Genomic DNA, 18,900 nt, shown 5'->3' on the forward strand with positions numbered 1-18,900 from the left:
CTTTGAAGTCTGCACGCAGTTCTTTGATGATAGTTAATAGCTCACTGTAAACAGCAACTAACAAAAGGAAGTCTCTAACAAAAGCAGTAACCCACTGACCTGTATACATTACAGTCACTTTGTGATCTGCATGGCACATGTTCTTTGCTGCAGGCATATTAACCCTCTGCACTACCTTACCATGAATCAAGACTTCCACGAGTCAAAACTTCTACTACAAATCAAAACTTCTACTGGACAAAACTCCGATCTCGCCAGGAAGAACATTAATCTCTGGAGTTTTCTTGACATATTAATTGTTGCCTGAAAATTGCTCAAGGACAGGAACAGGGCAGCAGGTTCTTTTAAGCACAATATTAACTAGCAAACAGGTGCCCCCATGTGAAGTCAGCACCCGGTGCGGTGGCACCGGTCGCACCGCCCCAGAGCCGGCCCTGTATCTGTCTCTATGCAGTGAGAGGGTAGGACTGGCTACTGGTGCATCCGAGCTCAGCGTTATACATGGTTGGGACTCTAGAGGGTGCTGGAGTGATAACAAGGGCCACCTCTCTGCAGACAGGAACCAGGCGTGATTGACTGCATGTTCGCCCAAGATCATACATGGTTGGGCCAATAAAGGGCGCTGGAGTGATATTAATGTCTGCCTTTCTGTAGTGAGGAGGCAGGTGGGTTTGACTGTTCACTAAAGTTCATGCATTATTTGAGACTATGAAGGGCGGTGGAGTGATAATAGTAGCGGCCTATCTCTACAGAGGAGGCGGGTGGGTTTGACTGCACATTCACTGAAGTTCATACGTTATTTGAGTCTCTAGAGGGCGCTAGAGTGATAGTACTGGCTGCCTCCTTGCAGTGAGAGGGTGGGACTGGTTACTGGTGCATCCAAGCTCCTACATTGTTGGGGCTCTTTAGGGCACTGGAGTAATATTAATGGCTGCCACTCTGCAGAGAGGAGGCAGGTGGGTTTGACCTTGTAGTGTCGTGGCTCAAGACCTTGAGTGGCAGGCAACAAGGAGCCGGATGACACAGTCATTGTGGTGGCCAGTGCGTAAGTAAAGCACGCCCGGGGTCCCGGGCTATTTATTAACTCTTCGCACGCTGGCTGAGCGTACGCCAGGCCAATCTATTGTTTTACGCTTGAGGGGGTTTCACCGGGGCCACCCCTCACTTAGTGCACAACATGGGGCTGCCCGGTGGGCCACAACATTAAATTCCTCCTTTACCAGGAGAACTGCAAACTAACAAAAGCAAACACAGAGCAGAGGAAAACGGGAAAAACAGGGGAATTACAAATATCAGTCCATGACAGCAGGATACTTATGGAACAGTCTTACTTGGCCTGCCGACACGGCTGCATCCTCTGCTTGGAGGCTGACAACAGGCTACAAAGTCCCTGTACCTGACTCTGACTGCCTCTCGCAGAGGGGGTGAGTGACGCCTCTGGAAAACTGCCACTGTCACCGGACGGCTGGTCGCTTCCGAGTTCCTTGTACCGGGCCTTCTCCCAAGCTGGGGTGCCTTGACCATCTTCCATGGTGGACGCAGTGGGTCGGCTGTCATTGTCCTGGGAGTCATGAGGACTTTCCGGGTCGGCTGTCCTTTGCTCATCAGGTGGCAGAAACTCTCCGGGCTCTCCTTCGCATGTCTCTTCTGAGATGCCTCCTGGTTGGTCTTCGTCCACCTTGCCAGTGATTGATTTGGGGGGTTCTGAGTTTCGGTCCACAATGGGTGATGTGGGATGGTGTCTGTCACTGCCCGACCGAAACACAGTCGGCTCAGGGAAAGGCCGGTAGTGCAGTAAGGGGTGAGGCGGTACTCTCGGAGAAACTGGTACAGCGCTTGTTCCAAGTTGTGGCCATCGGCCAAAGCTATTCGGATCGTCTTGTTCAGAGTCCGCATCAGGCGCTCTACTTCTCCATTCGCTTGGGGCCACGTTGGGGTTATCCGGCAGTGTTTGATCCGGTGGGAGGCCAGGTACTCGAGTAGCTCTACACTGGTGAATGGCGGACCGTTGTCAGTACGGAGTTCTCCAACTAGTCAAAGGGTGGCCATGATTTTCTCCAGTTTGGGAATGACTTCCCCTGCTGACGTGGAGGAGACGATTTCAATTTCAGGGTATCACGAGAAATCATCCACGACTACTAGCATGTACTTTCCTCCTGGTAGGCTGCCGAAATCCGCGCTTGCTATTTCCCATGGGGCACTGGGGGCTGCCTCTCTGATCACTGGCGTGGGTCTGCCGGATAGGCTGGTTGTGAGGCAAACTGGGCAGCGCTGGACAATTGATTTGATCTGCTGATCTAGGCCGGGGAACCAGACTTTGCTCCTGAGGCGGTTCTTTGACTTGACAATTCCCTGGTGTGCACCGTGTGTGAGGAGGGCTGCTTGCTGGGTGTGGCTTTCTGGTAGGACGAGGCGCAGGCCACTCAAGAGACAGCCATCTGCGGACATGGACAACTCTTGACGCACTGGATGCAGGGCCTTCAAGGTGGCTTGGACTTTCGTTGTGCGGAATTGTGTCGGGTTCTGTAACGGCTTCCAGTCTCCCGAGGTGATTGCCTGGATGGCTATCTGGAGGCAGTCATCGTCTCTTGTGGCCTGTATCACTTCATCCAACGAAATCAGGAGCGGCCGAGATCGTTCTATGATCATCCGCAGGCAGGCCTCTGTTGCTGCCGCTTCAGCAGCTTCTGGCCCGGTGACAGGTCGGGCATTCCTGGATAGGAAGTCCACCTGATTCCAAGTTCCTGGTTTGTACTCCACGGTGAATTGGAATTCTTACAGCTGCAGTACCCATTTTTCAATCCGTGGGGGAGGGCGCGATGATGACCCTTGAAACAGCGGGATGAGAGGCTTGTGGTCGGTTATGACTGTGAACGGATGCCCGTACAAGTAGATGTGGAAATGGCGGCACCCCCACAGGATCACGATGGCTTCTTTCTCGATTTGAGAATAACATTGTTCCATGGGCGTAAGTGTCCTGCCGGCGTAGGCGACTGGGGCCCACTCTCCACAGACCTGTTGCTGGGCTAAGTCCGCACCTAACCCTGTGGGGCTGGCATCCACTACCAGCTGGGACTCGTGTCTGGGGTCGAAGTACACTAGCGTAGTGTCAGCTGAGAGGGCTGCTTTTGTGTGGCAGAAGGCATCTTCTTGTTCTGTTTCCCATACCCAGTGGCTAGTTGCTTTGGTGAGGTCACGGAGGGGCCCTATCAGGTTAAAGAGGTTCTTGATGAAGCATCCACAGTAAGTGACCATGCCCAGGAAACTGCGGACACCGGACACTGATGTCGGAGCTGGGGCATTTTGTATGTCCTTTACTTTGTCCAGGTCTGGGCCAATGGCTTTGTCTGAGAACCGATAGCCAAATAAACTAATGTCTCTCCTCAAGAACTCGCATGTTTCGTGGTGTAGGGTAAGCCCGCTGTCCTGGAGGTGGGATAACACAGCTTGGAATCACAGGAGATGTTCTTCCAGCGTGGGAGCATGTACCAGAATGTCATCGCTCACCTTGAGCACCCCTTCCAGCCCCTGGAGGACATTCTTGACGATGTTCTGAAACACCTCGGCTGCGCTTGAGATTCCAAAGTTGAGGCGAGTGTAACGCCAAAGTCCTGCATGGGTGGTGATGGGGCGAGAGTCTGGGTGGAGTGGAATCTGGTGGTACCCTGAGCGAAGGGCCAACTTAGAGAACCATTCGGAGCCGGCTAGCTCCCCGATGATGTCGTCTACTGTTGGAGTCAGGTGGCATTCACGTTTGATGGAGAGGTTTGGGACCCTCATATCCACACAGATGAGGTTCGTCTTTGGCTGCTTTGGTTTCTTCACGACGACGATGGGGGACACCCATGGAGTGGGGCCTCTCACCTGTTCAATGATCCCTGCCTTTTCCAGAAGACGTAGCTCTGCTTCAACTTTAGAGCGGAGGTGGAAGGCGATCATCCTTAGTACGGAGGGCTATCGGGCCACGGACTTATCGATGTGCAGCTGGACAGCCGGGCCCCTTAGGCTTCCAATTCCTTCAAACAGAGCTTTGAAGCCTTGCAGCATGCGATCCAGGTCGTGGGCGTGCACGGTGAACACAAAATGGATCAGGTTGAGATCCTGAGCAGAAATCCCGACCCTTCTTGCGACACATAGACTGTGGCCTGCTGGCGCACGCATCATGAGAGAGGTTAGCTTGAAATACGCCACACAGTTTCAGTGGGGAGTGGGTGCCAAATGCATAGACTTGCACTTTGGTATTGCATAACGTTGGAGGGTTGGGCAGGCTCCTGTAGACTCTGGCAGCCATGAGGTTGATGGTGGCTCCTGTGTCACTGTCGGGGGGGCATCGGGGGGCAGTTCAATGGCACCAACTCTGCCTCCTCCTCTGCGTTGACCGGCATACCTTTGAGAAGTGCTTCACTTTCCCACGCACGCTGCAGGTCTTGCCGTGCACGGGGCAGGCCCCCTCATGGGGGTACGGACCCCCACACCAGCCACATGGGAGACTTCATGAGCTCTGTAGGGAGGCCGGAGTTTCCGGTTTCTGTTGCGCTTCTCGAGTATCGGTGCGAAAGGCACACACCGTCTCTTCTTCGACTGTTACAGCTGGCTTGGGGTCCATATGCGTCTCCCTGGCTTTGGACTAATCCTTGGAGCAGCCCAGCATTAAAATGTCTCTCATCGACATGTTGTGCTCCTGCAGCTTGGATGACATGCAGCCTTGGATAAACTGGGCCCGGACTTCATCGTCTTCGTCCAGGAGGGTGTAAGTGCTCGCCAGTTCTTTCAGTCTCGCATAGAAAACGTCCACCGACTTCTGGCAATTGGCGGGCCTAAAGGAGCAGGAAGCACTCATAGTTGGGGTTGGCAAAGGCTCTAAGTAGGCCATGATGGCGTCGCACATAGTAGCGGAGTTCCGTGGAGGGCCAGCCGTGCGCACTGTTTTGGATATCTTATGGATATCGGCACCGCCAAGATGGAGGAGCATGGGACACCTCCTCGGGGCTGGGATGTCCACAGCGTAAGTACGGCTCCAGGCGCTCAACCCATGCCTTCCAACAGGCCGCCTGGGAGGGCGGAGGGCCCGTGACGTGAAGGGCTCCAAGTGCGGCACAGACGTCATGTGGACGAGGCAGCGGGCGTGGCCGGGCTCGGCGTATCACTTACTGCAGGGCGTTGATAAGCTGGGCACACGCGGCAAGAAGTGGCGCTTGGCGGGGTGATGCCGGGTGGGGCAGGCAGTGGATCCTTGTCTGCTCTGGCGTAGCCGTGATGGGGCAAGGTGAGTGCTCACTGCCACGGGGTGCTCTGGTGCAGCTCTCGGTGAGTATGGCCTAACGCCACATGCATAGGCAGCAGAAGAGGACACTCGGCAGCGGCTCCACTTGTGCTGTGGTGGAGGTGGTAAAGCAGGCCTCAGATGCGGGTCAGCGCCAGGGTAGGGCTCCAGCAGGAGGCGCATGGTGTGGAGGGCGCTTGCAGGAGGGTGGCCAGAAGCAAACATCACTCTTCTTACCAGAGGCAGGGGGGCCGCTGGAGAGCGGATGAGGAGGGCTCGGCGCCACGTGGGCTGAGGAGGAGCCGGTGTGTGCGCCCACAAGCAGGAGCAGCGTGTGGAGCGGTTGCTGTGGAGGGCGAGGGCCTCGACTGTGGGCAGCGCCAAGAGCTGATGCAGGGCCTGGCAGCGAGGACCCCTGGAGCATGGCAGGAGGTGCCTTGAGGAGGTGTTAAGAGATGCGACTGGGGCGCTCTTGGATAAACACCGCAGACAGCAGGCACGGCAGGCGTGAGGCGGCCCGGAGAGGTGGGAAGACCACCTCGTCACCATTGTACTGTCGCTCAAGACCTTGAGTGGCAGACAACAAGGAGCTGGATGACATGGTAACTGTGGTGGCCAGTGTGTAACTAAACCATGCCCGGGGTCCCGGGCTATTCATTAACTCTTCTCACGCTGGCCGGGCGTACGCCAGGCCAGTATATTGTTTTACGCTTGAGGGGGTTTCACCGGGGCCACCCCTCACTTAGTGCACAACATGGGGCTGCCCGGTGGGCCACAACATTACAGACCTCACGTTCACTCAGGCTCATACCTGGCTGGGGCTTTAGGGGGCGCTGCAGTGATAATAATCAGGACCTCCCTGCAGAGAGAAGGCAGGTGAGTTTGACCTCACCTTCACTTAAGCTCATACCTGGTTGGACCTCTAGAGTTCGGTGGAGTGATAACAATGGCCGCCTCTGCAGACAGGAAGCAGGCTGGGTTTTCTGTGCTCGTGGCCCATTGTCTCCGTTTTGTGATTCCTCTCTGCACAGGAAGCTCCTGTGCTCCTCTCTTTGTTTACCTCCTGTGGGAAATGTTTCTTATGTGTTCGCACCATTGCAATCATGACAGGTGATAATTAAGAGCAGGTTCCTGGGTTCATAAAGACAGAAAGAAAAGGTGGGAAAAAGAGCCGCAGCCTCATGAAAATCACATATTTCATGAATTATGATCCTGTCAAACTCACTGCGCCAGAAAGAGGCTGTGATCAAATAAATACACCTCTGCGGCAGTGAGGACCCCCTGACAACGCAGTGTTTCCTGGTCTGGCAACGCCTCAATCCCCTGGTGCAGAGGGGGGGAAGGTTAGGGGAGGACTGAGAGGTAGTAATGTTACTGCCAACTCCTTTATATTCTGGGAGTGGACTGAAGTGACCATTCAGACATCAGTCCTTTGCGCTGAATGAAGTGCCGAGTGCACTTTTTATCCATATCATATAAAAAAATGTCAAAATGCGAGTATATCGGGCTTTAATGTGCCGCTGCCTGCACTACCACAGACGTACTGCTCAGTCTGCACCACCACAGACGTACCACTCTGCCTGCACTGCCACAGACATACCGCTCAGCCTGCACTATCACAGTCGTACCGCTCAGCCTCCACTACCACAGACGTACCGCTTAACCTTCACTACCACAGATGTACCTCTCTGCCTGCACTACCACAGACATACTGCTCAGTCTGCACCACCACAGACGTACTGCTTAGTCTGCACCACCACAGACGTACCGTACCGCTCAGCCTGCACTACCACAGACGTACCGCTCAGCATGCCCTACCACAGACATACCGCACAGCCTGCCCCACCACAGACGTACCACTCTGCCTGCACTGCCACAGACATACCGCTCAGCCTGCACCAACACAGACGTACTGCTTAGTCTGCACCACCACAGACGTACCGTACCGCTCAGCCTGCACTACCACAGACGTACCGCTCAGCATGCCCTACCACAGACATACCACTCTGCCTGCACTGCCACAGACATACCGCTCAGCCTGCACTATCACAGTCGTACCGCTCAGCCTCCACTACCACAGACGTACCGCTTAACCTTCACTACCACAGATGTACCTCTCTGCCTGCACTACCACAGACGTACCTCTCCGCCTGCACTACCACAGATGAACCTCTCTGCCTGCACTACCACAGATGAACCTCTCAGCCTGCACTACCACAGACGTACCACTCTGCCTGCACTACCACAGACGTACCTCTCTGCCTGCACTACCACAGATGTACCTCTCAGCCTGCACTACCACAGACGTACCACTCTGCCTGCACTACCACAGACATACCGCTCAACCTTTACTGCCACAGATGTACTTCAATGCCTGCACTACCACAGATGTACCTCTCAACCTGCACTACCACAGACATACCGCTCAGCCTCCACTACCACAGACGAACCACTCAACCTGCACTGCCACAGATGTACCTCTTTGCCTGCACTACCACAGATGTACCTCTCAGCCTGTACTACCACAGACATACCTCTCAGCCTGCACTACCACAGACATACCACTAATCCTGCACTACCACAGACGTATCACTCAGCCTGCACCACCACAGACATACAACTCAGTCTGCACCACCACAGATGTACCACTCAACCTGCACTACCACAGATGTACCTCTCAGCCTGCACAACCACAGACGTATCACTCAGCCTGCACCACTACAGACATACCGCTCAGCCTGCACCACCAAAGAGGTACAACTCAGTCAGCACCACCACAGACTTACCGCTCAGCCTGCACTACCACAGATGTACTGCTCAGCCTGCTCTCTCACAGATTTACAGCTCAGCCTGCTCTACCACAGAAGTACTGCTCAACCTGCACTACTACAGACATACCGGTCAGCCTGCACTACTACAGACATGCCGCTCAGCCTGCACTACCACAGACGTATCGCTCAGCATGCACTACCACAGATGAACCTCTCTGCCTGCACAACCACAGACGTACCACTCAACCTGGAGTACCACAGACGTATCGCTCAGTCTGCACCACAACAGATGTACCGCTCAACCTGCACTACCACAGACGTACCACTCAACCTGCACTGCCACAGATGTACCTCTCTGCCTGCACTACCACAGATGTACAGCTCAAGCTGCACCGTTACAGACATACCTCTCAGCCTGCACTACCACAGAAGTACCACTCAACCTGTACTACCACAGATGTATCACTCAGCCTGCACCACAACAGACGTGCCGCTCAACCTGCACTACCTCAGAAGTACCTCTCCACCTGCAATACCACAGACGTACCGCTCAGCCTCCACTACCACAGATGTACCACTCAACCTGCACTACCACAGACGTACCACTCCGCCTGCACTACCACAGATGTACAGCTCAAGCCTGCACTGTCACAGACGTACAGCTCAAGCTTACACCATCACAGACATACCGTTCAGCATGCACAACCACAGACATACCACTGATCCTGCACCACCACAGACGTACTACTCAGCCTGTACTGCCACAGAGGTACCACTCAGCCTGCACTACCAGAGACTTACCGCTCAACTTTCACTACCACAGATGTACCTCTCAGCCTGCACTACCACAGACATACTGCTATACCTGTACTACCACAGACGTACCGCTCAGCCTCCACTACCACAGACATACCACTCAACCTGCACTACCACAGATGTATCGCTCAACCTGTACCACCACAGACGTACCGCTCAACCTGCACTACCAGACTTACCACTCAATCTGCACCACCACAGACATACTGCTCAGCCTGCACTATCACCGACGTATTGTTCAGCCTGTACTACCACAGATGTACAGCTTAGCCTGCACTACCACAGATGTACCACTCAACCTGCACTACCACAGACATGCCGCTGATCCTGCACTAACACAGACATATCGCTTAGCCTGCCCTACCACAGATGTACTGCTCAGCCTGCACTACCACAGACATACTGCTAAGCCTGCACTACCACAGACGTACTGCTAAGCCTGCACTACCACAGACGTACTGCTCAGCCTGCACTACAACAGACGTACAGCTTAGCCTGCACTACCACAGAGGTACCACTCAGCCTGCACTACGACAGATGAGCTGCTCCTGTAAGATTCTCAATGTGCCAGCAAGTCCCTTGTGCACCATGAAAGTATTGTTTATTTACAGGTAACCTGTGGAGGAAGACCAACTGGGATTTAAAGGAAGTGCCCTGATGTAAATTAAATTCCAAATGTGTGGAAGCTGCTTTTTACACAATCTGAAAGTGGCAGATAAACTCATAGATAAGTCATCCTAAACTGCATTCCTATAATCCAAACAGGATGGGATGATGCCTGGACCTGCAACCTTTTCCTTTTAGCTCAAAGACAAGAAGGTCTTCTTAAGGTAGTGACGTACCATCGGTCTTCAAGACATCCGGGCATAAGGTAAGATGAGCGTTGAGAACCACACCAACATTTTGTGGTCAAAGGAGCAGGGAGGGTGACTATCAACCAGAGGTCCAGGAAAAGGAAGGTGCCAGAACAAACACCTCTGTTTTATCAGCATTCAGCTTCATAAGGTTATTGGTCATCAAACATGACAAGACAGCAGGACATTCCGGGAGAGTGAGGGGAACATCAGAGTTATTGCCTCTTTGTTGAGCAACAACCTAAACACCCACCATCGCAACCTCACCTTTAATCCGCAGCCCCTGCCACATGGCCATCACTGCACCTTAACTAACGTGAACATCTACATCAAGCCGTCACCTGCCAATATCTTGTTCAGTCCACTGAACCCACATATCACCATGCCCTCGCCTGCAAACTTCTCACTTAGCACCATGAACACACTCAACACCACCCATCCCTTCAGACTATAATACACCTCTCTCCACATGGAACAACCCCACTATAACCAGTCATACCTATTACATTGGCAACCAAGTCGTACACGGGGCATCCAACAATACCAACTTAACCGTACACAACTACACACTCCACACCCATAGCACCCCCAACACCCTTCACCTCATGAAGCGAGTCATAGCTGTATCTCGCCTATAGGAAACCGTACATACTCAAATACGCTAAGACCCACATGGAACACAAATATACACAGGCTTGATACAAAAGATGATGCGAGTTCCCCGACAACTCTTGAGGGCCCCAGAAAACCACACCCTATTTGGAACCATTGAACCCCAAACAGTGAAATCCTAGCGGGAACAATTAATGAGACCCTGGCATACTTTCACCTTCTAACCCCTATGAGCACACAGTAACCCTACCTGCCACCATTCACTCCCCCCTGACTCTTGAGCGAATCTGTCCAGAATAGAAGATACACTTGTTAACCTAACAGAGGATATAAAAAACATTAAAAATGACAGAGCCTCCCACACAAGTACTATCCTAAAATAAACCATTTAGTAGATCCCAAACACCAACAATGACATCATCAACATGACTACCAGACCAACCCCTGGTCTACCTTCCCAATGACATCAATGAACAGACCGTGGTGAGAAGACTACAGGCTATCACAAAAAGAAACTTGTAACACTAGCCCTGCACAATGCCCTCAAAACATAACATTTAACATATCTGTACTCATGGGTGTCTATAGTCGTAAACCAACAAGACAAGCCAACAGACCATCGATTGACTGCATCACCCTACGAACACTGCCAGGCCAATCAACAAGACAAGCCAACAGACCACCGATTGACTGCATTACCCTACAAACACCGCCAAGCCAACCAACAAGACAAGCCAAAAGACCACTGGTTGACTGCATCACCCTACGAACCCTGCCAGGCCAATCAACAAGACAAGCCAACAGACCACCGATTGACTGCATCACCCTACGAACACTGCCAGGCCAATCAACAAGACAAGCCAACAGACCACTAATTGACTGCATTACCCTACAAACACCGCCCGGCCAACCAAAAAGACAAGCCAAAAGACCACTGGTTGACTGCATTACCCTACAAACACCGCCCGGCCAATCAACAAGACAAGCCAACAGACCACCGATTGACTGCATTACCCTACAAACACCGCCGGGCCAACCAACAAGACAAGCCAAAAGTCCACTGGTTGACTGCATCACCCTACGAACACTGCCATGCCAATCAACAAGACAAGCCAACAGACCACTGATTGACTGCATCACCCTACAAACACTGCCAGGCCAATCAACAAGACAAGCCAACAGACCACCGATTGACTGCATTACCCTACAAACACCGCCAAGCCAACCAACAAGACAAGCCAAAAGACCACTGGTTGACTGCATCACCCTACGAACCCTGCCAGGCCAATCAACAAGACAAGCCAACAGACCACCGATTGACTGCATCACCCTACGAACACTGCCAGGCCAATCAACAAGACAAGCCAACAGACCACTAATTGACTGCATTACCCTACAAACACCGCCCGGCCAACCAAAAAGACAAGCCAAAAGACCACTGGTTGACTGCATTACCCTACAAACACCGCCCGGCCAATCAACAAGACAAGCCAACAGACCACCGATTGACTGCATTACCCTACAAACACCGCCGGGCCAACCAACAAGACAAGCCAAAAGACCACTGGTTGACTGCATCACCCTACGAACACTGCCATGCCAATCAACAAGACAAGCCAACAGACCACTGATTGACTGCATCACCCTACGAACACTGCCAGGCCAACCAACAAGACATGCCAACAGACCACTAATTGACTACATCACCCTACGAACACCGCTAGCCAACCAACAAGATAAGCCAACAGACCACTGGTTCACTGCATCACCCTACGAACACTGCCAGGCCAATCAACAAGATGATAAAACGGCATCTGAAATGCACACCACACAGCAGCAGATCCGCAGTTCAATACGCCACGGAAATAGTGGAAACAATTGTAACTCATGAAATCAACATTACATTTCCAACTGAAACATGTTCAACAAATTCGCAGCACCACTACCAGGCCTACTCGTCCCCCAGATTTCTTCTTTAAGAGTCTAGATCAGAAGGGACGTAAAGGAGGCAGGATAGTAGTCATTCACAAGAACACCACACATACCAACAAGATAAAAAACTACTTACCCGTTGAAAATCCCAGGGCATACGTCACTTCAAGAGATTCAAACCAACCACATTTCACTTCCTTTATTATTAGCATTTGTATAGCGCGAACAGCTACCTTCGATGGAGGTGTCCCGGCGCTAGCATCTATCCAGTGAGGGGGGAGGGCCAAGAGGGAGGCCTATAATGTTAGACGGTACAGGGGAGGCCAAACAGTCACGTTTTGAGGGCCTTCCTAAAAGGTAATTCTGCCCTTATCTGATGCAGGGAATTGGGCATCATATTCCACAGCGTAGCCGTTCTTACAGAGAAGGCACGCCCTCCCAACCTCGCTTTTCTAAAACGTGGAATAGCTAGGAGGTTCATGTTGCTGGATCTAAGAGTTCTGGCATTCTGGTATTTTTGGAGCCTACGTCTCAGATAGAGTGGGCCAACCTCTCTAAGAGCTTTGTGGGCTAGGACCAGAACCTTGAACATCACTCTCTTCCTCACCGGCAGCCAATGTAGGCTTTGCAAATGGGGGGTGATGTGATATCGTAAGGGTACATTTCTAATTAATCTGGCGGCAGCATTTTGGATCCTTTGAAGTCTCCTCATAAGATAGTCAGGGAGACCAATGAAGAGGCTGTTAGCATAATCCAGCTGAGAGGTGATGAGAGCATAGACCACCGTCTTCCTGCATTCCATAGGAAGGAAGTGGAGACATCTGCGCAGTGCCTTCAGTTTCCAGAAGCACTGCGAGGATATGTGCGATATTTGGGCCTTGCCTGTTAGTTGGGTGTCAAATCTAAAACCCAGATTCCTGGCTGAATTGGCCGGAATTGGTGGAGGATTTAGTTCTACTGGCCACCAAAGCTCAGATTGAGGGGGGAGAGGCTGATTAAAAAATAGTATCTTGGTCTTATCAGTGTTAAGTTTCAGGCAGTTATCCGTCATCCACAATGAAATATTCAGACACTGCCTGAAATTAGTGAAGGCATTCTTACTCTGCTCTTTAAAGGAAAAGATAAGTTGAGTGTCGTCAGCATACGAAACCACACGAACACCCAGGCCTTCCACAATAGATGCCAGAGGGGCCAGATACACATTAAACAATGATGGGCTCAGAGCGGATCCCTGTGGGACCCCTTGTAGCAGTGCCCTAGAGCTGGAGACATGGGGATGGAGGAAGACTTGTTGAGATCTGTCTTCCAGAAACGACTGGAACCAACATAACACGGTCCCCGTAACTCCTAGTGAGTGGAGCCTATTCTGAAGGATCTTATGGGAGACCGTGTCGAAAGCCGCCGAAAGATCAAGCAGCACGAGCATGGCGCAGTTTCCTGTATCCTTCTCAGGTACTCTGAGAAGAAGCCTTCTTCCAAGCACAAAAGGACAAAGCCAGAGCCCAACCCAAAAAACTCTTCCACCTCTTAAAGCAATACACATTTCCTCCTTCAACCCAACACAAACCCCACAATAGAATGCTGCAAAAACTTTGTAATTTTCTTCTCAGAGAAAATCACAAAGATCCAACTCTTGGTGAACATGCGACAGAAGCACAATGAGATCTGACATAAACACCTTTCAGCATCCTCAAGGAAGACAGCATCATCAAAGTCATAACCGGCCTGAAACTAGGCTGGGGGGAGTTTGCTGATTTTTACTCCGCAGAACTCTGCAAAGTGCCAGAAACACTCCGCCGAGTTCCACGGAGTTCCGTCAGCAGCGGAGTCTGTTAAGTTGCGCTGCTTGCACTGAATTGTAGCACCGGGAGTTTGTCCTGCACTGTAAAATCAGCATGAAAGGCGCTTCACCTCGCGCCAAACGGGGCTGCTGCTTTCTGCCATTCGAGTAGACTTTCTACTCGGGTGGCAGCTTCCTCAATGCGAGCAGCAGATTTCACAACGCGAGCAGTCGTGACCTTCCGCGACCGCCCGCGTTGTGAATTCTTGCCAGGAGGACTAGCTTGCGATTTTTTCTTGCTAGTGCTCGCCAATGTAACGTTGACTGGGTGCTCAAGAAAAAAAACTCCACTGCCCGTAACTTCATGGAGTTTCTCGAAACTCTCTGTGGAGCACGGAGTGGGCAAAACTCTGCAAACTCCACAGGCAGAGCGTAATTCTTCACCCACCCCTACCTCAATTCCAAATCCCACACCACAGAACCTTTACCATCAGTGCTACTCAAGAATTCCTGCATTCTTATCTGTTATACCCAACATCCTTGGTATGGTATCCCACAAATGTTTTGCGTTCACGCTGAGTTTTGCTGAACTCGTGTTTGTTGGCATTAAGACTCTGTGCACTACACCCCTGCTAAACAGTGCTAAAGTGCTTGCGCTGCAGCCTTAATCTTAGGGGTCGGTGAACAATTCTTGTTCTGCAATTTCAGCAGGATATGTACAGGTTAATAATAAAGGTATCAAGGTTACTAATCCTTCCAAACCTCAGTATTCCTTTTTATGGGATGGGAATTTGGTCTTAAACCTTTTTGAAGGATGGCCGGGAAATGATCAATTATCTAGGAAACAGTTTTTGGCGAATCTAGCTATTCTCCTATGTCTAACATTGTGCAGAAGGACTTTAGATGTGAGAGTTCCAGACATTGCAGGTAGAGAATTTATTCCTGAAGGAGTTTCTTATACAATTACTGGCAGGACAAATGCTTTTTCAATGTGTATTGAGTATCATGCATTTCCTAATAATGGTAAGCTGTGTCAGATAAAATGCTTGAAAGCGTATGAGGAATGTATTCATGCACTGAGAAATGATACCCCTGGTCAGTTGTGGATTGCTTATTTATGAGGCCCTTACATCACTTTTTGTGACGCTGCAGTGGTGTAAAAAATGTGCCACACTGCGCCATATTTACAAAGTGACGCATCTAGGCTACATTAAACCTGCGTCAAATATAATGTGTGCAGGGTGGGCATTGCTACGCAGAAAAGGCTGGTAGAAGTGTCGCCTTCTTCACAGCAGTCTAAGGACAGATGCAGGCCCTTTTACATGGGACTCACCCATGTGTAATGGCAGATTGCTGGAGTTGTGTCTGTTTTGCGACACACTCCAGCAATGCGTCATTACTGCACCACCAGATACCGCAATATTCCTGATGTATCTGGTCAATCCTTGTGACATGGAGCACCATAGTGCAAATACAGCGCATCCACGTTGTTGCAAGGAGGGCACAATGAAAAGTGTTGCATTGCTGTTTTCAACCAGCGATGCAACACGCTTCATAAATGAGGCCCTAAATTTGTTTTGTTCAGTTGTTTACAAAATCAGCATTTTAAGATATCCTATGGGGTTAAGGCACCTGTTGTAGAGGTCTCTGTGTGCCCAGATATATCAGTGAATAATAATAATGGGAAGATAACTCTAGGGGTTAACACATTTGCTTGAGAAATCTCTGTTTTATTTAATCCCAGTTTTGAATCAAAGTAGCATAGAGGGTTAATATGTCCCCTGCAAAGCACATCATGTGATATGCAGATGACAGATTTTTATTTGATGTCAATGGGTAAGTGGGTTGCTGCTTTGAACACAGAGATCCTTTTGTTAGCTGCAGTCCATAAATTATAATCCTTCTAATATAGCACAGTGAGCTATAAGGGACATGTGACTCCTAGACCTTGTAACACCCACTGACTCGCAACACATCCTGTATACATTGATATACACACACATGATTGTCAATATAGAATGTGTGCATGTCATCTAAAGCGCTCTGACACCCTACATATGACTGAGTAGCACTATAAAAGAATCAAACAACTAAATAGTGGTATTTAAATTGTTATTTATGTAAATACTGTGACAAGTAAGCACACCTGACATTGTTATAGTGCCAGTATATGTCTTATATTCAGGGACAAAGTCGAAAGCTGCCTCTCTCAAGTACGTGTGAAGTGAGAAGCTGTGTTCCTTCCTTGCATGTAGGTGTGAGGCTCCCGATAGAGGCAAAGCCGTCTTGTCTGGTATCCTAGCCCCCTATGGAGGTCAGACTTGCTTGGCAATCCAGAAATCTATGAAATATATTATGAGTTTCCCTTATGATTGCCTATAATAACTGTATTTGTAATCTATTTATCCCATTAATACTTTAGCAAATTGCACCAAATACAACAACTATTTAAAGAGAACCCTGCCTGAACCCCCTTCAGCAATGTCAGGTTTGCTCGTTTCACTCGCTCACTAGCATTCATTTATTCATTCTTCTGACACCCCACTACTTTTAAATTCCACCAGCTGCCACTGGTCCAGGCCTATGTTATCTAGAGCTTTGTATGTGTGCGTGAGGAGTTTGAAATTAGTCACTTGTGATTGGGGAGACAGTGAGGTTCCTTGAGGTATGGTGTGATGTGGGTGAGGCGCAGTAGGTTGAGGATGAGTCTTCCTACAGAATTTTGGTGTGTGTTGCTGTAGTCAAGTCTGCTGGTCACGAGGGCCTGTGTGACTGTTTTACTGGTGTTCTCTGGTAGTCACTTGAAGATTTTTTAAAGCATCCTCAGGATGTAGAAGCAGGTGGAGGTCACCGCTTCGATCTGGGCTGGTATGTCAAACTTTTCGTCAAGGATGATTCTTACGTTTCTGGTGAGGGCGGTCTGCAGGCCACCAGGTGGAGTCCCACAGAGAAGCCTTCCTTCCAAAAATCACAACTTGGGTCTTGTCTGAGTTGAGCTTGAGGCAGTTGGACCTCATCTAGGTTGTTCTTGTGGACATGCAGGTGGTGAAGTTGGTTTTTGTCAGGGGAGTCTTGCCCGTAAGGGAGAGTATCTGTTGGGTGTTGTCTGTATAGGAGAGAATGTTCAAATCCAGCTACGGAATCAGATACAGCCACACATCAGAACTCACCTGGATGGACCATGCCATTGCATACTTCACTGTTGTCAGCCCACTGCACACCACCCCCATCAGAGACAGCAGCTGGACCAAAGTAACTCAGCAACAATGGACGGATGCCCTCAGCACCTCTCAGTCCAACATCACTGCCAACCTGGACCAAACAATAGAGAACTTCAACATCTGAATCACCAATGCTTCCAACCAAACTGTCCCTCTACACCACCCAAGACACACAGACCATTCAAATGAGCCAGCTGGTACATGCCAGAACTCCCCACAGCCAAACACGAGTGTAAGTAACTAGAAAGAAGATAGCAAATCAGCAAGAGCAACACCAACCAAACCATCTACAAAGCCACCCTCAACAAATACCACCACCAGCTCGAAGGCACAAAAAAGGATGCCCTCACACATTGCATCGAAACCGGCACCCACCAAACCAAGGAGCTCTTCACCATCATCAGAGAATTCTCCTGCTCCTCAGCCACAGAAAACACGATCACACACTCACAAGAACTCTGAACTCTCTCGCCGGCTACCTACACATTAAGAGTGCAACCATCTACACAAACGTCAAACCCCCACCCTTCGACATCCTCATCAACCCGTCGACCATAACCACCAACCACGTGCTCACCACATGGGAACAACTCAGCACACCAAATAACTACAACCAGCTTCCCTGACGCATGGAAGCACATGGAGGTCAGGCCCCTCCTCACAAAAATGGCAGCCGACCCACAGATCTCGAGAACTACTGTCCCATCTCTCTCCTTCCGTTCCCTGTCCAAAGTCCTGGAGAAGGCAATCAACCTCCAACTCACCAGTCATCTTGAAAAAAGAAAGCTACTGGACCCACCCTAATCCGGGTTTAGAGCCAACCACAGCACCGAGACAGCCCTGATCGCAGGTTCATTTGTGAACGACCGGTCTTTGCATCACTAAATGTTCCTTAGACCTAAGTGACCCTTTGCTGGGGGCTGTTGTAAATACAGTACTTGTGCTTTCAGTGAAAGCTCTGTAGCATGGAAGTGCCCTGCCTGCTTTGCCAGATCAATGTTGCTGATCAAAAGCACACTGTGACTCAATCACACAGGAGCAGCTGAGCTGAGTTCTAATGTCTCAGGTCTGACATGGAAGAGGAAACTTTCACACTCAACGTCAGATCTTTTTTTTCTGCAAATGATGCGTCTGGGAGATTTCCAGCCCAAATGGAGACAGTCTCCCATGGCAGGAAGTACATTTTTTAGTGCTAAACAATGGTGTGCCTTCACAGGGGAGCTTTGGAGTCTGAAAGGTATGACAAAAGTTTGCACCTTTGACATACCTTGCCAGAGTCACTGTTTATTAGAACCACCGGGGACCTTGGAACAGGAACGAATATGTTCTGCTGACAAAAACTGCTTTCAGGGGTTCTCAAGGTAACCTCCTGGCCTTAAGTGCCAGCCGCTGGAAGTGCCAAACCTCCTGGCCTTGAGTGCCAGGCACAGAGATCTGCAGACGGCTGCAAGTGCCGAACTTCCTGACCTTGAGTGCCAGGCACAGAGGTCTGCAGACTGCTGCAAGTGCCGAACTTCCTGACCTTGAGTGCCAGGCACAGAGGTCTGCAGACTGCTTGAAGTGCTGAACCTCCTGGCCTTCAGTGTCAGCCGCACAGGGGCCTACCGACTGCTGGAGGTACAGAACCTCCTGGCCTGAACTTGAGTGTCAG

This window comes from Triturus cristatus, chromosome 11 (genome assembly GCF_964204655.1).
Source record: "Triturus cristatus chromosome 11, aTriCri1.1, whole genome shotgun sequence".
Lineage (NCBI taxonomy): Eukaryota > Metazoa > Chordata > Amphibia > Caudata > Salamandridae > Triturus > Triturus cristatus.